At 38.2% G+C, this 23,313-nt stretch overlaps 1 protein-coding gene across 28 annotated transcripts in view; it reads left to right on the top strand.

The window, feature by feature from the left end:
• LOC128929302 (uncharacterized) overlaps nucleotides 1-23,313 on the top strand; it is a 397,062-nt gene that overhangs the window by 74,641 nt on the left and 299,108 nt on the right. For all 28 annotated transcript variants that reach the window (XR_013524975.1, XR_013524974.1, XR_013524972.1 and 25 more), the window contains exon 3: nucleotides 8,763-8,836. The gene's annotated coding sequence lies outside the window, so the exon portion shown is untranslated. The remainder of the gene's footprint in view (nucleotides 1-8,762; nucleotides 8,837-23,313) is intronic.

Below are 23,313 nucleotides of genomic sequence, written 5' to 3' on the forward strand. Positions count from 1 at the left end.
AAATATATAAGACTGAGTAATTTATAAAGAAAGAGCTTTAAATTGACTCACAGTTCCATATGGCTGGGGAGGCTTCAAGAAACCTAAGGATCATGGCGGAAGGTACCTCTTCACAGGGCAGCAGGAAAAAGAATGGGTGCAAGCAGAGGAAAAGCCAGACACTTATAAAACCATCAGATCTCGTAAGACTCGTTCATTATCATGAGAACAGCATGGGGGAAACTGTCCCTAGGATTCAGTTACCTCTACTTGGTCTTGCCCTTGACATGTAGGGATTATGGGGATTACAACCCAAGGTGAGAATTGGGTGGGGACAGAGCCAAACTATATCACAGGGTAAGAATGACTAGGACATTCATTTTCATAGAAGAATTTAAATTATTCTATCATGTGTTAAGCAGCACAGTGATAAGTGTATAGAGGGAAACACAGATCCTTAGGTCAATAGCTTGTCTTCAGCACTAGTAACTTCACTAAAATGAAGACTTCTGTGCCCTCATTTGTCTTGAGCCCCCTCCCCTGGTCATGAAGACCTGTCTTCCTAGAGGGTGTTAGGCTATTTCCTCTTTCTCATATCTTGTTTATGTGCTTTGTTAGTTTCTCCACCTTCATGAGGATATTTTCTTGCCCCTCTATCTTCTTCACTGTTTTATTCATAGCACCTAGCACAGTGCCTAACACATAGAGTTTCACTATATTAAATGAATGGGTGACTTACCAATGGTAAAGCCATAGAATGGAATGGCATTCTATTTAAAATCATACTATAAGTGGATAATTACTAGTCATGTATTATTAATCTGTAAATAACCAGGTTACTGATTAGTACATACAATATAATCTCATTTTTAAGAGACTGATAAAAAAATACATAAATAATCATGCTGGTTATCTCTGGAACATGGCAATAGGGGTGATTAAATATTCTTTACTGATAGTTTTAATTGTATTTTCTATTTTTCTTTGCAATGGATCTATATTGCTATTTTAAACAAGCATAAATTCATTTCTAATAATAAAATGATAAACTTATTTATTGAGGCTTATTCTTATTGCCTATGTGGAAAAGCAAAATCATTTTATCTATGACTGAAAGTGGAGTAACTAATATTACCTCGGGACTGTATGTAGTTCTCAATTGGATACAATTTTGCCTCCTCAGCAGGCATTATAATAATAAAATGATAAACTTATCTATTGAGGCTTATTCTTATTGCCTATGTGGAAAAGCAAAATCATTTTATCTATGACTGAAAGTGGAGTAACTAATAATTTACCTTGGGACTGTATGTGGTTCTCAATTGGATACAATTTTGCCTCCTCAGCAGGCATTTGGCAATGTCTGGAGATCATTTTGATTTTCGTAATTTGGGATGTGACAGTTGCCAATTTAAGAGTATAGTGGGAGGGCCGGGCGTGGTGGCTCACGCCTGTAATCCCAGCACTTTGGGAGGCCAAGCGGGTGGATCTTGAGGTCAAGAGATTGAGACCATCCTGGTCAACATGGTGAAACCCCGTCTCTACTAAAAATATAAAAAATTAGCTGGGCATAGTGGCGTGTGCCTGTAATTTCAGCTACTCAGGGGGCTGAAGCAGGAGAATTGCCTGAACCCAGGAGGCGGCAGTTGTGGTGAGCCGAGATCGCACCATTGCACTCCAGCCTGGGTAACAGGAGCGAAACTCCGTCTCAAAAAAAAGAAAAAAAAAAAAAGGAGTATGGTGGGTAAAGGCCAAAGATGATGCTTAACATCTAGTTTGCACAGGACAGCCTCCCCTAACAAAGAATTATCTGGTCTAAATAGTGTTGAGGTTGAGAAACTCTTTGCTAATAAAACTAATATTTTGATGCTGAAGGACTCTCAGATAATAAAATTCAGGACTTCAGCATCTGGTTAGTGGAAGAAATGCTTTTAGTCACCAAACATGTAACTGCTCACTCTGGTTAAAGATTAGTCTTGCATTTATTCAAAATGGAGTTCATAAAAATATATTTTAAAGATATTCCTTTACATTACAGTTATATGTAGATATAATTCATTGAGAAAGGAGAGGTGTTGTAAAGAACAGCTGTTAATAGATTAATTATATTGGCTGTTTTCATTTGGTAGGTTCTTAGTAAATTATTGAGATAATAGCGAACCATTCAAGGCCAACTTAATGTTCACTAATGAACAACTTCGTTTCAGTGTTAGTTATCCAAAAGGAGGTTCTGGTAGCCAGGGTTGCTGAGTATTTCACAAGGAAAGTTTCTCAATCTCCCTTTGTAAATATCTTTTAAAACAGAGACTAGATGAGAATTTGGGCATCATCTATGAATGCAAGTGCACTTAATTTATTTATAGGTCACATTTATTAAAGAGAAATTATATGATATAGAAGAGTCATAGAAACATGTTTGTACATATAGTTACTGTTCAATTAAATTAATTGATTCTGTAATGTGCCATTTTGGGTAAAAACAATAACATTGTAGAATCTTTCTAAGAGATTCACTTTCTGTCCTCACAGACCGACAATGCCACTCAAGTGGATTGTTGCAAAGCATCCTAACTAGTCTTCCAACCTCTACTTTATAATGAAGACATTGCTCATAAATTCAAGTAAATCTGAGTGTTAGTTTCCTCAACTGCACAATAAGGATAATATCTGTTCCATGGAGTAATGCCGAGGGTTCAAGAAAATGGCATATATATAGCACCTAAAGTAGTGATGAACACATAGTAGGTGCTCAAAAATAAGAACTTAATACAAAATAAAAGTGCCCGTGCTGGTGGAGTGATTCATTTCACCCACCACTCAGACATTTATGTTTGCATAATGCTATATTTATATAAGCATATGTCTGAAATCCTGGGAATTTGCCAGACTGCAAGCACAAGAAGGCTCCAGCTCATGGGAGCATGAAAATTATTTGCTCCACCCTCTTTCCTACCCCTTCTATTTATACCTTGGACTAGTGTAAACCACTACCTTGAGTAGAGATACCTTTTTTTTCTAAGTTGTTTTGTCTCTGTTTAGTAAAATAACTAAAAGAATCAGAAAATAGCTTCCATTCCATTCACTTCCAGAGAAAATGCAAATATACTAACAGTATCGAGTCGTACACAATAATGGGCTCAGCAGAAATTAATAACTTATTTGTTGAGGTTTATCTCTTTTCACTTACCCCTCACACCAATCCTAAAAATTGCCATTATTTACCCTATGTCACAGATGAGAAAGTTGGGTTTTAGACAGACTGTGATTTACTCAATGTTATATGGTTATAAGCTACATGCTTTAGAATTAATTTCAGGTTTCTCTGACTTGTATGCAGACTGACTCTTAGCAGGAATGTATTAGGAGGAAACTAGATAAGCTAAAATTTGTTTAATCTTCCCAGGAGTAATTAAAGGTTGAGAAGAAGTTAAAGTTTTTGTCTGGATCAAAGAAAGTTCTTTGGTTTTTTTGTTTTTTTTTTTTTTAAGAACTCAAAATAGTTGATTGACTCATGAGCTCTCCCTAGTCATGCTAAATTTTCAGGGTGTTGTTTTTGCCTAAGTTTTCTTTCCTCAAAGCTAATGATTTCCTCCTCAGTGCTGATGTAGTTTTGTGCTAACCCAAAGGAAGGAAAGAATTACCCAAAGAGATATGAACTGTAGCTTAATTCTAGACTCTATGTATGGGTCTGAATTAATATTCCCTGGCCCAGCCATAAGTCTTCTCTTTCCTTTTTCTGAATGGTAGAACATATCCCTTGAAGTCAGTTGCAGTAAAATCACAGTTCATTGCTGGGGTAAGCTACATAAAACTAAGGAATAATCAAAATCATAGTTAACCCGAAACCCTTAAAATACCTAATTAATGGTGTGTGAACATTTTGAAAAGAAATTACTGTTTCCTTAATTTCCCCTCCAATCATGAGAGTCATTTCCCCCATCTTTGCATATTCTGGCAGCTGTTCAAGACCAGCTTTCATTGCTATTCACTCTCTTTATTATATCTGCAACATGTTTGAATAGTCATAGTTCTGTGCTCAGCTTTGTAATTAGATGGAGTGATGAAAATAACTTTTACTTGAGTCCAATTTTCTCTGTATAAAAATAACTCTTTGAATCTTCTGATGTAATAAATTATAGAAAACTTTAGGTAGGATTGGGTCTAAAATTGGAGTCTGATTAGGGCCAGATGCTTCTAAGTGGTATCAGAACCATCTTTCCCATTGTATTCATTCATTGTAGATTCAGATGCTATGTCATAATTAATCTCATTGGTTCTACAAATTTGAAGATTTATGGTGGATGACCAGTAGGACATAGTTATCATCTTACACGTGAATTTATGTCGTATAATTGCTCTGCATACAAAGTAGCTAATTTATAAAATTGAGGATTGGGGAATCAAATTCTCAAGCTTCTTTCAGGCCTGCTGTTTATTTACCTCTGTTTCTCTATATAGATATATAACACAATATATTCCAACCAAATTTTGAATTTGGGTCTTTAGCTTTTAAAAATCTCATATTTTCTAAAATTGTGTCAGGTGAGAAGACTGTCTCCTCATTCAGCTTATTAAAGGCATTACATGGTATTAGAATTAATATCTGAATGTATACTATGAAACTCTTTAACTTGATCCAACAATAACAATACTAGTAAATAATTTGCATCTTCATATCACTGTAAATTACAAAGTAAATTTGGGATAGCAAACTGAAATCACTATAAGGCTAGTCAGGTGACCTAAATGGTTGAAGCTGGGCGAGGATGTGGAAAACGAGACAAAGTATGCATGAGAGTTTATATACTGGAATATCTGATGCAATTTAGCAATATACTAGATAGTGTTTTTTAAAAAATTTCTCATCCAAATCCAAAGCTATGAGATCTGAATGAGTATCAAACCTCTCAATGGCTGGAAGATTATCCATAAAAGTCCCTGGGAAGAGAGGAATGACCCCAAAGAGTCAAGTTGCCTTTATTCCCTACAACTCCCTCTGTGTTTCAGGGACAACAGGGTTCCTGGGCCAGCCTTCATTAGGAAAGTGCAAAAGAACTGGAACATTTCTTTGCTGAAGCACAAAGGCCTTTTGCCTCTTTTGTTGGCTTAGAAGCTTCAATCAGTTTCAGAGTTTCAAAGGTTCAAACACTGGAGTTCCAACTGGGCTACAATTGAGTAGTGTCCAGGGCACTGAGTAGGAAAGTGAATGTCTCTGCCCACTTAGTAACCCCAAGTTGGTGAAACCTTCCTATGAAGGTCAAAACATGATGTTTTATGATTTGAGCCATCAGAAGAGCAGCAGAGAACAGGGTGGTGAGATATTACTTTACCCTTCACTTTCAACAACTATTTATTACTTGGCAACCTTTGAAATAACATAAACAACTTTTCTTAAGGACTTACTAAAACCCATTCTCTAGCATCATACATTCAGAGCAGGCAGCTTCCTTTGACAGTTAAAAAAAGAGTCAGGCTGCCCTAGCTGATAGAGAGCCAGTGATGGACAGACATATAAAAGCCAAGTTAAGTGAAAGGGAAAGAGAAATGAACCATTAGAAAGGGACATGGCAACTCAGAAGAAAAGTCATAGAGGAAGGACTGGGGAAAGCAAGCTCCATTCTTTCTTACCCTCAGCTCTTAGCCAAGTCAGGGAGAAGATGGAAGATGATCAGCATACAGAGAACCCACTTATTGTCAGTTTTTGTTACACTCCATTATGGTTAAAGGACCAGATAAACTTTTATTCTCTCTTTAATATGAAAAGGAGGGCAATTATTTATAAAGGGCAGTTACAAAGAGGTGCCTTAGTGCCAGATATAATTCATTAACATCCCCTGGCAGACTCCAGTTACCCAACCCCCGCTTATATAAATTAAAATACTGAATCATTCTGTTATTTTTGTTAATCAATTCCACAAATATCTATTATCTACCCTATCTACTATGGGCTAGCCACTGCACAAGGCACCAGTGATATAAAGATAAATGAAATGTTAACTTTGTACTCAAGTAGGCCATAGTCTAGTGGATGAGACAAAACACTATACCAGTAATGGCAGCATGGGAAAGTGGAAAGAGCCTTCATACCCAGATAGAAAAGGATTTGAATCTGTAATCTGCCACCTGTTAGCTAGTGTAGCTAGCCAAACCTCAGTTTTTTCACTTGTAAAATGGACATACTTAATATAGAAGGTAGGACAATTTTCTGAACTAGGAATACATTTGTCAAATAAAGTAGGTATTCAATAAATGGGCATTAGTTTACACTTGATACCTTATGTTTGTCCTTCTAGATTCACTCTACCTCTCTCAATCCTGTTCTATGCCTAGGAGCTAGGAGGCTGACCTTTATGGATGACATATATTGTGAATTTCATCAGTCTCCATTTACCCTTTGGCTTCCTGTTGGATTCAGTAAATTGAAATCATTGGCAGTAGATGGCAGGACATGAGGAATGTGAAGCTGGGAATGTATTTCCCAGTCTCCTTCATTGCAGAGTTGCTGTGGATCTTTCTACAAAGGGCCACAGCCTTCATAAGGCTCAGGCACTCTCTTTGGCTTGTATTAACTACTACTTCTTTCTTCATCAAGCTTAGGGAGGAAACACTTTCTGATGCTACTAGCACCAGGGTGGTACTGAACTATCAATTGTTGGTTCCCCTAGACCCTGACTATTCCTTTGTTTTATTAAAGCCTTCTCAAATTGCCCAGTTGGAGTATCCTGTCTGTTTCCTGCTGAGACCCTGATAGATACAAGTGTCACTATTAGTATAGATAATAATGTACTATGAAAATAAAGGATAAACAAATAAACACCCTGGAGGATATCGGGAATAATTCTAGGGGGGGATAGTATCTAAATGACCACCTGATGATGAATAGGAATAAGCAATATGAAAAAGCTGAAAGAGAACATCCTAGGCAGAGGGATACCATATGTAAAGGTTCAGAGACAAAAAAAAAAAAAAAAAGAAAAGAAAAAAAACCCACTACATTGTGGGGGAATTTCAAGCTTAGCTATAAGCATCAAAAAAGAGATAGAAGGCTGACAGATGAAGGTGAAGAAGTAAATTGAACCAAGATCACAAAAGACCATGCATGACTTTTGTCTCTAGGCAGTGAGATATTATTGAAGGATTTTAACCCAGGTTATAACATCACACTGCATTTTAAAAAATGATACAGAGGTAAGATTAGAAAGGGGAAAGACTGGAGACAGAAATACCAATAAGCAATTTTGGTAAAAAAAAAATAAGGTAGCCAAATGGGGTACCTTCTTTCCTTTTCCCCTAAACAATTGATTGTTAAACATGGGTTAAAACCACATTAAAAAGGGAAGAGACCCTTCCCTCAGTTGCTGCCAAGGTGCTCGGTCCTTCTGAAAAAAGCTAAGGCCACATTTGCGTGAGGCCCTCAACCCCCAATGTGGTGAAAGTGAGACTGGAGCTGCAGTCTGCAGTGCCACTTCATCTGGCAAGTAGCACTGTGGGTCACCCAAGCTTGCCTGCATCTACTGGGCCCTCATTTTGCGGGACAATGAGGTGACTGTCACGAAGGATAAATTCAATGCCTTTATTAAAGCAGCTGCTGTAACTGTTGAGCCCTTTTGGCCTGGCTCGTTTGCAAAAGACCTGGCCAGTGTCACCAGCAGCAGCCTCCTTTGCAATGGAAGTGCTGGTAGACCACTCCAGCAGCCTATGTTGCATAAGCAGGAGATCCTGTCCCTTTCACCACTGCTGCCCCAGCTGAGGAGAGGGAAGTGGAAGCAAAGAAAGGAGAATCTGAGGAGTCTGATGAGGACATAGGCTTTGGTCTTTTTGACTAAACTTGTTTTATAACATGTTCAAGAAATAGCTGAACTCTTAATAAATAAACAAAATTGTATAAATACATAAGGGAAGAGTATCTCTGATAATGATGGTGGAATTTGATGTCTGACTTGTGTAAACAACAACACAGCACCACCAAGAAAACCCTGGCCAAGAACTAATAAGCAAACTAGAACTGCAGGGCAAATTTCAGGACCTGAATAGAAGGCAAGTTAGAGGGCTCCATGGGATGCCCATGAGGAACCCAGTGAAGCTGGATAAGCACATAGGCACTGAGAGGAGAATCTAAAACATCATGAAGTAGAATGGAGGTTGCTAATTGGTAATAAAAAGAAATCGGGGTAGTCTCTAGACCAAGAATCAGAAACCAGGAGCATCACAACACCAGAAGATTATTCAAACATTAAGATGAGGGTGGGAGATGCCGTATCAAGGCAAAGCTAGAGCCAGAAAGCTCTCAAAATGGTGGCATGGCTTCTTGCTAGATTTTATAAAAGAAGGCTTCCATTTCCTTGCTGGGGAATTACACTGGAATATGTTGCTACCCTCACCATCAAGGTATCTTCTAAAGAGTAAGAAAGGCCAGCGTTTAAAGAAACATCCATTGTATAGGGCAGATGTGAGATGAAGTTGTGACATGGGCAACTACTGGCCAGGTGCAGTCTTTGAGCTCATACTCCCATAGTTCAAAAAGTCTTGTGGCCACTTGTCCAGGGAGTTGAAGTCAAAGACAGGCCAATGGGGAACTCTGTTTCCTTCCATTATGGGGGCAGGAATGGCTGCATTGTTTCTGGAGACCAGTGTGAAATGCAATGGTAAGAAAGTATTAAGTATTTCAAGAAGGCAACAGCAGAACTATACACTAAGCATATGCCCAGAGAAGTTGGCCCTCATGACTGAATCACTTTGGTAATGATGAAAATTGGTCTAATATATTACTTTCTCCTCTTCAGTGCAGATCTTTTCTCGTATTATTCACCACTTTGGAAGACGCAGAGATATTGACTGGCTGCTGACCGTAGATCTGGTAAGTGCAGACTCTCTGGAATCAGAAAACTTAAGACTGAGAGAAACATGATTTCAGTGACATCTGGCTAATGCAGCATCATAGCAAATGGCAAAACCTGTGAGAACGCGACTGTTTCCAAGCACAATTAGTTGAATGGGCTAAATAATGTAACAATGCAAAATTTTCAGGGATGCAGAACATAGAAGCTTCTTTCTTGCCCACATGATGTTCAGTGAAGGCCAGGTGGATTTGGCTCCACATAGAGACAGAAGGCTCTATATTCTTGTCTATTCACTTTCCTCTAGGGCCCTATAATCAACTCTATTTAGTTGGTGGATGGGGAAACAGAATAATATAGTTTAGGAGGTCTTCATGGTCCAGTATTGAAAGTAGTACCTATCAACTGGACTCACTTTTCTTTGGTTTGAACTCATTGCATGACCAACCGCATCTATCCACCAAGGAGACCGGAAAACGTGGTTTTATACCCACAAGAAAGTTAATACAGTTATTGATGGACACCAGTTACTGATGAACACCAACAGTCTCGGCTGCCTGAAGGCTATTAGTGGTAGCTCCGGTCCACATGAATTCTGTTTAAGAAAATTATTTCCTTCCTTCTTTCCTATATTAACAGACTTTTGTCATAATCTTGCAATATGCAGGCCTGTGCTAAATGCATGGGATTATAATGATGATAATGCACAGAACCTATACTCATAGAAAACTAGTCACGAACAGAAAAATGGCAAAAAGAGGGAAATATATCTGCTGCTTGCTTTAGATGGTGTTGCCTCTGGACTGATGTGGCTCTGGCTTCTCAGATTTGAGCTCCTTAAAACAATGCTAGATTCTCAGTATCTATTCATTGGGAGAGTTGGTCCCTTCAAGCAGTGACATTTTAAGATTTTTATGTTCCAGAAACTAACAAGAGCCAGGAAATCAGCTAAGAAGGCTAGGCAGGAATCAGGAATAATGCGAATGAGAGTTAGCAACAGCAGACTGGAATTCAGGGGTAAAATATAGCAGAATAGAGAGCCCACTGGGATAGTAACTTGGGGGCTATTTTCTGACTGAAATAAATATGACTTTATTATGGTTAAGCAGTTAAATGGATCTTTACAGTAGCTGGAGCACAGTGCCTGTACTCTCAAATATCCTCAAACTTTGGAGTACTTAAGAATGATACCAGGAAGTTTTTAAAAATTCATATTTCCTGGCCCAAAATTCCATATATGAAGGGCAGGAATCTAGAATATGTATTTTCAGCAAGTGCTTTTAGATGATTCTGTCTCAGAAACCTTGAGATTGAGATTACATGTCCCAAACAGCTACTGACTGTGGTGAAGAAACTCAGTGGTGTCAGACTTCCTTGTCATTTTCTCTCCTGTAAGGTGTCATGTGGTAGATCAGGGGTGATCAGCATCCTTCTGTCTCAGTTTTTAAAAGTGTCTTAGTGCTATGGCTTGCCACTGCTACTCCCATTCCTATCACCTTTTTAGTGTTGCCACATTTACAGAGAAGTTATGAGAAGAAGGGAGACTGCAATAAAACTTTCTGCTGGATCTTGGTGTTGGCACACTTTTGGACAAAAATTAAGAAGACAAATGAGTCTACAAGACAGCTGGCTAACACTGTAGGCAACACATCTGGATTCAAGGCTTTTCATTCCCCTGTTTGAGTTGCTAAGTTTAGGGTCAGAGAAGCTGTGTTTTTCTCCCTTTAGATAGTTTACCAAAGTAATATCCTCATTGGGTTGACTCAGAGCCACCCCAGGGGATGGATAATTAGGTGCATTCCCACAAACCACAGGCTCAGGCCACCCAGAACTTCAGAAACTGCTGAGAAGACCCTGCCTATCACCACCAAAAGATGGTATGGCTGTCCTGCCTCCTACACCTTCTCAGACTACATTTAAAATTTTTTAAACAAATATTTTGCCTTACAAGAACTGCCCTAGACCCTTACTCTACCCCAATTTAATCTGGAAACAGATGGTAGTGGTGGGAGCCAGGATATTTCTACAAAACCATCAGATCCACAATATAGTCAAGAACAACATTTAGGACCTCAGACCCCACCTGGTAGTCCTATCACACCACATCTGCTTGCTTTCAAAATTCCTTTTGCATCAATTTCAAAATGTGAAGCAGCTGCTATGGTAGAACCCTAAGTGAATAAGTCTACATACACAAGCAAATGATACTTTATAAGCAGTGGATTCTGAAATTATAACTGGAATACCCTTTCTTGTTTCACCTATATCTCTGCAAGAGAAAATGTTTAAGTGAGGTTTTAGCTTTAATTAAAGATTGCCCACTTTCCTTTTGATTGTGGCAGAATCTACAGTTAATTGAGGCCTCTGATGACTAACAGGGAAGAATATCCTATTAAGTTGTGGTATCTCTGGGTTTTGAAAAATAAAAGTCGATCTGGCTGTAATCCAGTTGCAAGAAAGAGAAAATTAGCCAGAAAGAGTATCTTAAATGAGGGACAAACCCTAGCATGTTATTTTATTCCTTTGCTGAGAAATTCAGTGTACCCCACTCACAACTCACATTAATCTATATGGAATTTCTGCCAAGTAGGATGGGTACCCAACTACCTAAGGACTGCTCCAGAGGCAAAGCAAGTTGAATCTTTAAGTTCTCATATTATCCTGTTTATGAGGAAGACAGTCAAGAATTTGTGGGAAGCTCCTATTTGTGAGCCTTTTCTGACTTCCATACACAGCTCAGGAAGTAATACTACATAAATTCTAGTTATTCACAAAGCAGCAGAGATAAGAGCAGCTCCACATGTTGTACCTACAATGATAATCAGAGAATAGTCATGGTTAAAGGAATATTCTTGCAAGCCCTTTGGCTTTCTTAAAGATAGGGTCCTACCTGCCACTGAGGCTTGAAGAGGGTTCAGATACTGACCAACTAGTTACTGAGTGCACACTCTGTGTGTGTGTGTGTGTGTGTGTGTGTGTGTGTGTATGTACATATATATATATATATATATATATATATGAAGAAATAACTTTGGGCACCTTTTGAGGCCTCTGTTCCTTAATGTTTAAAATGAAAACAATAGAACAACCTCCTAAGTTATATATATTTATTATATATGTGTGTGTGTGTGTGTGTATATATATATATATATATATATATAGAGAGAGAGAGAGAGAGAGTGTGTGTAACTGAGTATGAGTATGCATTCAGTAACTGGAAATTGTAGAGTAAAGGGAGGATGGACAAAAGAAAGAGGAATGGGATACCCTGATGTTTAGTAGACCTAAATTACAATCTTGTAAAAGGACAGCTCTGAGTCTATTAGTTCATTCATCCATTGAAACATTATTTATTTAGTGTGTACTATGTACTAAGTACTGTGCCAATAATTGAAACTATAACAGTAAGCAAGACTTCTTTGTGGAGCATCGTGGATATCATAATGTAGTGTTAATTGCTATTATTGGTGCTATAGGAGCCCAGAGCATGGGAAGCAATTACAGATTTCAGAGTTCAGGAAGGTCTTTCAGGAAGAAATAACTTTGAGAAGGTACTTTTTCAGGCCTCTGTTCCTTAATGTTTAAAATGAAAACAATAAATCACCTCCTAAGTTTGGTATAAAAATTAAACAAGATGTATGAAAAGTTATTAGTATATTTGCTGAACACAGTAAGCTCTGCAAAGATATAGTCAATACTATTATTTTTGTCTTAATGTTACTCAAATTATCATTACCAGTATACTGTAACTAGTATTATTATTGCTCTTACAATTATTTGGGATTTGAAGGGCTGGTAGATAAGAGCCAGGGGAAGGATGGAGACCCTGACAGACAGAGTAACAACGTGTTTGAGTGGCTACAGGCAAGAGACATAATAGCCTGGGTGACTGGACATTTACTATGTATACAGCATAAAAGAGGAGTGGCAAGAGACCGGATAGAGACATAAACAAGATTGTAATCATGAAGAATTTTATAAACCAAGTCGAAAGAGTTAAGATTCTACCTCAAAAGCCACAAAAGGATATTACATGCAGTAACATGATCACACACACAGACTTACAAGCTTATACCACACTTATATCCATAATTTTCAAGTTATCATGTCATAATATACCTAGGTTTTATAGAAGAGATAATCCATGATTTTTATTTTTAATTTTGAGAAAACTGAGTCTAAAGGGAGTAACCAGATATAACCAGGATAGCAGAAGTAATTACTTCATATCTTTTGAATGCAAATGCCTTGCTTTTTCCCATCACACCACACTGCTCTCTGTACCACCCTTTCCATTATTAACATCCTGCTGTTGGCCAAACTGGAAAACTTAGTTTCCCAACTAAACTGTTTACCCCTAAAAGTATGTGGGATACTGTTGAATTGTCTCTAAAAACCAGACTTAAACTTCACACAGAATATTACATTGTGTTATTGGAAATCCAGTGGTTTTAGCTTTCAAGCACTGTAGAATTCTTCATAAGTAGATTGATCAGGGATAAAATTTTACTGCAAACTGCCCTTCAACCCACACTCTGATTCTTCTATAAGCTAAAATTAAGTATCAAATTAACACAAAGACCAGAGGGAAAATGGTCCCAGAGGAGCACCCTACAGATTTCAGAAGAAAAATCATGTTGGAGAACGGATTTGCATTGATGTTGATTCCAGGTGGTTTTAGGGTTTGATTATTCATAATTTTTGCTAGGCCACAGAGGCAAATTCCTTGCAGGTCTCAGATGCCTTCCTAAATCACTGACTGTAAATTTGATGTAAATCATCAGACTGTAAATTTGATGCCTTCTGCTCCCAACAACTGCCCTTCCCTCACAAACAGTTTCAAGGGTTACAGTCCTGATTTTCCATGTGCTAACAACTTTGAACATACTGCCAAAATGCATCTGTATTAGATATATCTCAATAGAAATGCCTCTATTGAACTACAATTTAATATTATATATTTTTAAATTGTGCGTTCATAAGATACCTTAACCTGGAATTCCCCAAAAGGCTGGATGCACAGACTTGCCTACCAATTAGTAGTTTATTTTGGGAGGTGGCCCTAAGGACTAGGAATGGGAGACTGAGAAGAGTCAAAGAGGGAAGCAGGGAAAGCCAGCTCAATCTGTGTAACTGACATGGTCACTGAGTAAGCAAAGAGCCTCAATCCTCCTAGGGCATTCTGAGGAGCTGAGGAAAACAAACCATAAAATTGTCCTCAAGAGACAGAAGAGACTAATTAGTAACTGGCTCCCATCTCCATTGGTCAAAGGTTTGTCCCACAAGTGGTTAATTTCCCTGCATTTTTAGATTTGTGCATGCATCAGTGTGTTGAACAGGTTTCTACAGGTGTACCATATCATGATGACAAAGCAGAAAGCAAGAGATAAGAGTGCAGCTGAGGCAAACTGTGATTGGGACAGGTATCCCAACAATGGCAGAAGAAAAATGCAGACCAAGAGGATGTGCGATTGAGCACCAGGGGTGTCAGGAAACACACAAGGTGCAGAGGCAGAACTAGGACTTCAATCCAAGTAGTCTATCTTGGAAGCCCAAGCTCTTACAGCAGTTGTTCTCAAACTTCAGTGTGCTTCACACTCAGCTTGAGGGCTTGTTGAAACTTAGCTTACAGAGCTCCACTTCTAGAATTACTGATTCTGCGTGTCAGAGGTAGGGGGCAGATAATTTGTACTTTTCTCATTTCCCAAGAGGTGCCGCTGGTGCTGGTCCAGGAATCACATCTCAAGAACTGCTGCATCACACATAAACACTGCTATCTTGCTAAGGGTTGCTGAGAACAGCAAAGGAAACATTCATCACTATGGAGAAAAGTTGTGTCCAATTCACTGACTTTCAAGTTTTTAAGAAACTGTTTAAATACCTCTCAAATCTTCTCCTCCACAGGAAATACAAGGCCTAAATCTTAAATATTTTTGTCAGAAATGATACGCTTGGTTCATGAGGCACTAGATAATTAAAGAAACGGTGTTGTGATCAACTGCCATACTTCAAGCAGGAGTCCGAAACAAATAATTGTGAAACTTAGAAAGTCATGAAAATCCAAGAGACTTGAAGTATGATGAAGCTGAACTTCAAAATGAGAATGTAAAAGTGAAAATGGAGCAGCTGTCATAACTAAATATTTATATCTGGGGTGCTCTGTAATGAGTTTTCAATTTTTGCTACATTTAATGAATAGCTATTAACAAAACTGAAAAAATAAATAAGACATAGTTTCTATTTTTAAAAGTTTACAGTTGAGTAAGGATGAAAAACAAGACAGCAATTAAAATAAAAATATACTGGGTAAACTTTTACAGAAAGAAACAACTCTGTGAGAATATGAGAAAGTAGCAAAATTTTGTCTCACAAAACTTAAAAAGATTTTAATAAGGAGGTGATAATTAACTGGGTGTGAAGGAGGAATAGGACTTGCCATTAAAGAAGGAAAGAAACACCTCTCTGGGCAGAGGAAACACCACACAAGGAATCATGAAAGGCCTGGAATGTGTTGAAAACTATGTTGCGCTCAGCTTGATTAAAGAGTATCAAGGTATATACAGGAACCAGACTGTGAAGTTTTCATGTGCCAGCTAAAAGGCTTGAACTTCTAATAAGCAGTAGAGAGAGAGCAGAAGTGTTAAAATAAAATTTGGCACAAGCAGATGTATTTTTTAAGCTTCAATTTTTTAGAAAGATTTCTTGATGAAGTGTGGAAGATGAAATTGATTGGAGAAATGAGGTGTGGAAGATTAAATGTGGAAACGAAGATTCTGAAAACAGGCACTGGCAGCAGGGATATTCTGTCTCTGCGGAAGAGGACAGATTTGAAAGATAAAGAACGATCAGAATCAAGAGTCTAAATGGATGCAGGATATGGGGCGTAGGGTGAGGAAAAAGGAATTTCAGGAGTTAGTTAGTTGTCAGTTTGGAGTTCTTCACAAATATGTGAGCCCTTTATCTGGCTCTCAGGGTTTTCCCATAATGCTTAAGGGTTTTTATTTGGTTTGTTTTGCTATTAAGCACCTAGGCATAGGCACCTAAAAGAGACTAAAGCAAGGCTTCCCATGTTGTTTTCAAAAATACAAAATATAGGTAAAACAAATATGTCAAGATCAAGTAAATTCTCAAGGCTGTCTTAAATGTGCATCGAGATCCTCTGAGTATTCCCTGTTCCCTGTTCCCTGACTTACCCAGTTCTTACAATCCCTTTATGACAGAAGATCTCTTAGGACCTGTGTTCCATTGAGCACACTCTGGAAAATGCTGACTTTAGGAGGCCCAGGAGCTCATCTCTTTGACAGTGGGTAACTCCTAACAGCAAGAAAGATGGAAGAAGATCCCTCCAAGGAGGACTTGTGGAAGGGTGGGCAGGTCCTAACTTCAGAGGCGGTCAAATCCAGGACAGTAACCTGATTCTGCCCTTAATATGTCTGTGATTTGGGGCAGGTTAGGTGAACTCTGGATCTCAGTGTACTCATCTGCAAAGAGCAAATAAGGATGCCTACCTTGTAGAGTTGTTGGGGGATTAGGAAATATATATATATAAAGTGTCTAGTGCGTAAGCAACAAATTATAGCTGCTAATTTTACATCGGATAGGCTTAGAATTTTAGCTCTGCTAAAATTATATTATTACCACTTCTCCTGTTCTAGCTTTTGACTGCATTCAGAATATCCTTATCCTCCTTTGTCTCCTGGTGCTTTAAATCTTTACCTTTTGTTTTGTATTGTTCACAAGTGCTGTTGCTGCCCGTAACCTTCTATTGGTGTTTGTTCTTGCATGATTTAGCTTTTGTTTTCTGAACTGGATGATCCGTTCATTGGAAGAAGGTCAACTGGTCTGTGGTGTAGAACTATACTTGATGATTTACAGGGTCAGAAATCATATAGTTAGGAGAGTTTGCTTTACAAAAAAAAAAAAAGTAAAAGCAGAGTGAGAAATCTGGAAAGCTGAAACATGAGCTATTTCTGTACAATTCCATGGCTCCAGATCCAATTTCTGTTTTGCTAAGAAGGATGACTCATAAGACTAAATCATAAGCATATCAGAAAAAATAACTATTATGACCTCTTCAGGTTGTAGGTAAAAATGATTAAATACTATTGTAAGGATACTTCCTGTGGCTGGAGGGTAAATGTTGGCTTAACTGAAACAGAAAACTTGACTAATTCTGTTCTCCATTATAAGATTCTAAGCCAGTGATTTTTTTTTAACCAGTGTATCACATTTACTCTAGTATCCGTATCTAATATCAGCTTATTCCCAACTTCTCTCCCAAGCCAAAGTAATATAGAAACCTGCAATAAGATTATCATTGGTCATTAAGATTAACAAACTTTAAACATGGGCTTTTTCATTTTTCTGCTCAAAATTTTCCATGGCTCCCCATTGTTAACTGAATTAACCACAAACTGCTTCATGTGTAATTTAAGGTTCTCCACAGAAATCATGAAGCAAATGGGAACTAAATCATATGTCTTAGGCCATGCTTCTCTAACTTTATTATACAAACAGATGACTTAGAAATCTTGATAAAATGTGATTCTGATTCAGTAGGCTTCATGTGGTGTAGCTCAGAGTAGGCTATGGCAAGATCTTAGCTGATGAGGTTTTAAGGAAGCAAGAAAGAACCTTAAGCACTAAATTCCAGGCATGGCAGAAAACAAGACAGTGAAGGGCTTTAGTGGAAAATAGGAGTAAGAGATGAATAAGCCTGGAAAAACTTCCAAGAGATTTTCCCTCCAAATGCTACTCTCTTTGAAACAAATGCAGGGTGCTCAGGCATTTGACTTGCTTTCTATGGTTTATATTTTTCTCTATCCAGGTACATCATACCAAGTTTCCAAGAGGCTTGGAAGTAATCTAAAACTGCTTGAATTTTTTTAAACATATACTAGAGCTATGTTCTAAGTTGGAGAATATGTTCCTTGACTCTTCCATACTTTAGAAAATATATCCATCTTTTTTAGGGTAGATTAGGGTAGCCTTCACTTTTCTTTGGTTTGGGAACTTTAATCATGATATGTAGGGGCCAGACCATCAGTCACAAAGCTCAATCCAAAATCGCATGGGAGTATTCATGCACATCAAACTTGCCACAAAATTCCAGATTTTTAAGATGTTAGGATGATAACTTACTAAATACTTATTATATAATGAGTACCATTATGAGGGCTCTATATACATTATTTCACTTGAATCATAGTAAATCAGCACTGAATAACTGTCAGTTCAATGAAATTGAATGTCTCATAAAATACTTCCAAATCCTTTTTTGGGGTTTGGTTTAAGTTGGTCCTTTGTATGATTGGTACACAGTGGTTTGTATTTTGTTATTGGATACTATTTAGCTTCTCTTCATAATTTTGAGATTATTAGACTCAAAGGTAATTACTGAAAATTCATTATCTATAGCTGGAGGTGATTTTGAGCATTAATAATGCATTTGAAGTATTCTTATTGGGTGTTTGAAAAACATATTGTTCTAAAAGTTTGAGTTCTTGGCACCAATTTTCCTTCTGGGATTTTGCTCAGCTCCTTAATTGAGTCATTTTCATTAATCAAGCTCTTGCTTGGAGCTATCATAATACCATAGAAAGTTCTGGTATGAATCTCACTTTGTCCTTTACTTGGTTAATATTCCATTTGAAATTCGGTTCATGGGTTATGTCTCCCTTCACTGACTTCTGTGGAAGTAAAACATTAATGTGTTAAATTGTTACCTGCTTACTTGCTTTTTAAAGAGAAGTCCAAAGATTAACAAAATAGAAATGTTTTCTCAGCAAAGCTCTGTTATAATATTAAACTTCCAGTGTGTTTCTGGAACCAGGTCCACAAGAAGGCTTTCTCTACTATGTGGAATTATTTAAACACAGATGCTTTTGGCCCTGGTCTCTTCTGCAGTGGTTCTGATTATGGCTATGTGTAGAAAAACCTTGGGAGATTTTTTAAAGTATAGATCTTTAGATTCTGACCACAGCTCTAGTGAATAAGAGCCTCTCCGATAAGACCTGGAACATCTGTATTTTAAAACCACTGCCATCAGCACCACTGACCAACAGCTCACTTCATGGTTCTTGTGCCCAGCCAGTTTCAGACCACTGCCCTGAAAGGGTCTGCTCAAAAATGGAGGAAAGCCATGTCTGTACTTGGCCAAACAGCTTAGAAATTCAGAAGTGTGCTCTGGGGAATATATCATGTGAAGCCTATCTAAAAGACTGGTTCCAGGACCCTAACCTGGACTCTCTGAAACTTATTTTCAGGGTCTCAGAAATCTCTGCTTCTATCAGGGTCCCCAGGGGATTTCCATGCACACTGAAGTTTTAGATTTCCTTTCTATATGAGTGAGCAATCAACCACCTAGGGATACTGTATTGAGTTCTCTGCCCTTATTTTACCCCTAATTTGTGGGAATAATCAGAATAATTCTAATGAGTTGTACTCAAAATTTAAAAATAATTAGTGCTCCTTAGTGAAATCTATGAGTCTTCTTCCTAGGAAATTTCACACAGATACAAACACATATTTCACATTTTTCATTTCAGAAGGTTCACAGACTTGAGACCAATTTATATATTCCAGATTAAGAACTGGTGCCCTGAAGAACTGAGTTGATTAACTTCAGTAAACATTTTGTCTTGATGAGTCCACTTCAGGACACAGCAGGTCTACAGAAATGGAGAAGTCTGGCTCAGTAAGGTAGAGTGGGGGTGAGAACAGGGAGGAGGACACGCAGGTTAGGCCCTGGTCAACATGAAGCCCAAGCTGAATGGAGGCCTTCCATTATGAGACCCTTTGACCCAAGGATGGGCATGAACACTCTCTTTTTCCCTCTGACCCAAGACACTTTGATAGGTAATAGCTGTTTCTCAATGAAAGAAACATTTTTATAATACCTACTGTTTTGCCAGCTATTGCCACAAGCTGGAGGTACAAAGATGGATCAGACACATGTGCTGGTTTCAAGTGGCTCACAGCTAGTGGTATATTCCATGTTGCTGCATTTTTACACTCAGCTGGCTCTCTCACAAACCTCTCTATCACGGTCATAAAATATCCAGCCAAAGACATTAGCCACAGTTTTAGAAATTTGCCTGACTGATCTCCTATTTGGTTTTTCAGTGCACTGCTCAGTGCATTCCTCTGTGCGCTCTGCTCCTGGGCTGCATCCCTAGCCCTCCAGATTTGCTTCTTCTCCTTTGGGTTTGGTGACCCATTTGGACTTCCTTCTCTGGCATATGAACCTCATATTTCCTGAACACTTGGCTCTACATGCTCTAATGACTTTGGTGCCCCTGGAGCTCTGGCATCCTACATCAACATTCCTGGACCTCAAAATGCTCATTAGCACTGCGGTTTCCAACCTGCAGAGAAAGAAACTTTCATTCATTAATTCGACAACACTGAGTGTGCCAGAGACTATTCTAGGCACTGAGAGCCCATCAGTGAGATAAACAGACAAAAATCCCTAGGCTCATAGAGTTTACATTTTAGCAGGAAGAAATTTAGAGCAAATACAAAATAGTTACATATATAAGCACATAAATAATATATGTAATAAACACAGTCAATCTTTATTACTCACGGACTCCATATGTGTGAATTCATCTATGTGTCAAAATTTATAACCCTAGAATTAAAATACAGCATTTTTGTGGTCATTTTAAAACATGCCAGAACAGTGAAAAACCTGAGTTGCCTGACACATGTCTCTAGCTTGTGTCAAGGCAAAGTTTTGCCTTCCTGTTTTCATCCTCATATTATAAGTATCATTTTCATGGTCCATTTAGTTCCATATTTCTCTCATTTTTGTGTTAATGATTTTTCTGTTTAAAATGCTCTCACCCAAACATCATGCTAAAGTGCTGTTTAGTGTTCCTTAGTAGAGGAAGGCAGTAATGTCACTTATGGAGAAAATGCATGTGTTAGATAAGCTTCCTTAGTGCATGAGTGGTAGTGCTGTTGGCCATGAGTTGAATCTTAATGAATCAACAATATATATCAAGGTTCCTTTAAATAGAAACATATATATAACAAGGTTATATACTGTTTGGTTGACAAAAACAATGTGAAGAGATCTATAGAAAGTGTAATGGTTCAGTATTCACTGATTCATTGTTTGCAGTGACATAACCACAGCAAATAGTGAGAATTGACTATATATATTAATATTAGATCAGATTTTAGTAAATATTATGGATGAAAAATAGGTTCCAAGGTATACAGGGAATGTCCACAGTGGGGGTAAACTTCCACTTTACAATTATGTTCAGGTGACAGTTGAGCCAAGTTGTAAAACAGGTGAAGGAGGAATCCATGAGTCTATCTGGGGGAAAAAGTATAGTAGGCAGAGAAAAGAGCAAGGACAAAGGCTGCAAGGCAGGAACATGTTTGGGGATGAGAAAAGAAGGAGGTTAGAGGAGTTGGCATGGGGCAAGCAAAGGCGAAAGAAGTAGAAGCTGATATCAAAGTTTTATCTAGGAGCAAAAGATTCTGTAAAGACTGTGGCTTTTTCTCTGGATGTAGTGGAAAGCTATTGGAGAGTTTCCAGTGGGGAAAGTGACAAAATTTAACTTATGTTTTAACAGCATTTTCTGTGTTGAGCATAGACTGAAAGGGAACCAGAGTGTTAGCAGGTAACCCATTTAAGAGGCTTATACAATAATCCAAGGGAGAGATGATGGTGGCTTAGTTCTGGGTGGTAGCAGTGGAGATGGTGAGGAGTGATTAAATTCAGGATATAATTTGAAGGTAGAGCCGACAGGATTTGCTGCCGAGGAAATGTGGAATATAAAAGATAGAGAAGAAGCAAACATGATGCTAAGGGTTTTGACCTATGTAACTAAAAAACGGAATTGTTATTTGGTAAGTCAGGCAAGCTTGGAAAGGTGCAGGTTTATGGGTGATGTAATCAGGAATTCTGTATTGTACATTTGAGATATCCAAGAGAGCTCAAGAAGAGATGTAGACTAGACAGATTCAGTATTAGTTCGAATTTCAGAGGACAGGCCTGGACTGAAGTGTCATTGTTCCATTGATGGCTTTATAGCCATAATCCTGGATATCCAAGGGTGATATATATCTAATCCTGAATATATATCCTGGAGATAGATATTTATATATCTATATGGGTAGACAAAAAAGAAGAGACTCTAGTTCTGACCTTGGAATTGCTATAAAACAATGGAATATAAAGAAAAACCAGCTAAGAAAACTGAGAAGGAGCAGCAGATGAAGTAGAAGACAAAATCAGGAAAGTAAGGTTGACTTAGAAGCTGACGGAAGAAAGTGTTTCAAGGAGGAGGGCGTGATCAACTGCATCAGATTCTGCAGTGGAGTCAAGAAATATGAAAAGAGAACAGAGCTTTGGATTTAGCAACACAAAAACCATTGGTGATCTTGACACAGCAGCCTAAGGATGAAAGCTTAATGGTAGTGTATTCAAAAGAGAACAAGAAAAGATAAATTTGAGTCAGCAACTATAAACAAGTCTTTCAAGGATTATAGCCATAAAGAGGAGTAGAGAAATGGCAGGAGGAGGGTGGGCAGCAGTACATAGAGAGGACATGAGGGTCAGGAAAGAGGTTTTCATTAATGGTGGGAAAAATTACAGCATGCTTGTTGTAAAAAGGCAATTTTCCATGAGTCTCTTGCATTTCTGCATGTCTTATCATAATAGACACTGATTTTGCTTTGGTTCTAGATTCCTTTTCAAGGATATTTGTATAGTGAACAACTTTTGAAGACAGAGAGGGCGTCTCTTCCAGAACAAAAGGCAGCCATGTTTACTGACCAGGTTAATAAATAATTCAGGTTCCCCAAGTTTGGGGTTCCTCTCTTTTAGTGCAACTCACTATGCATGTAAGTACCACCTGGCCCTTTTTGTACCACCCTATGGGACTTGGGGCTCAGGTAGCCAGCGCTCTAAAATGCTGATCTTCTGGCTGCTCCTGTTGTTGTCAGCAATTAAGTCCTTTGTCAATGACCCAGGAGCCTTATGGCTTCTCCTAGCAGCCATGAAACTGTGGCAGGCTAACTTGTGGCTTGCAGTTAGAGTGAAACCTCATATCCTTCACAGTTCTTGGCACTTGTACATTAGTAAAAACAATCTGATAGAAGAAACAAACTATTGATGTAGGAGAGAGGGGGAAGGATATCTGGAGGAATGCCTTGAGTGGTAAGAGGGGAATCTTGTTGAGTATAGGATCTCAGACAGTTCTTCCATAGTAATAGAAAAGAAGGCAGAATAAATGTGAACAGATGCCAGTAGTTGGATAAGTATGCTCATGGGAGTGTGGGGACATTTTCCTGCCATTGCTTTTGTTTCTTCAGTGAAATAAAAAAGCATTGTTATTAGTTGAGGTTGGGAATGAAGTGTTGGAGGTTAGAGAGAGAGGAAAAGGTACAGAATTGTCATCTATGCATGTGGGAGAAAATGGATTACACAGAAGCAGGTAGATCAATAAGCATCATTACTGTCCTAATTCTTAAGTGA

This window comes from Callithrix jacchus, chromosome 12 (assembly GCF_049354715.1).
Source record: "Callithrix jacchus isolate 240 chromosome 12, calJac240_pri, whole genome shotgun sequence".
NCBI lineage: Eukaryota > Metazoa > Chordata > Mammalia > Primates > Cebidae > Callithrix > Callithrix jacchus.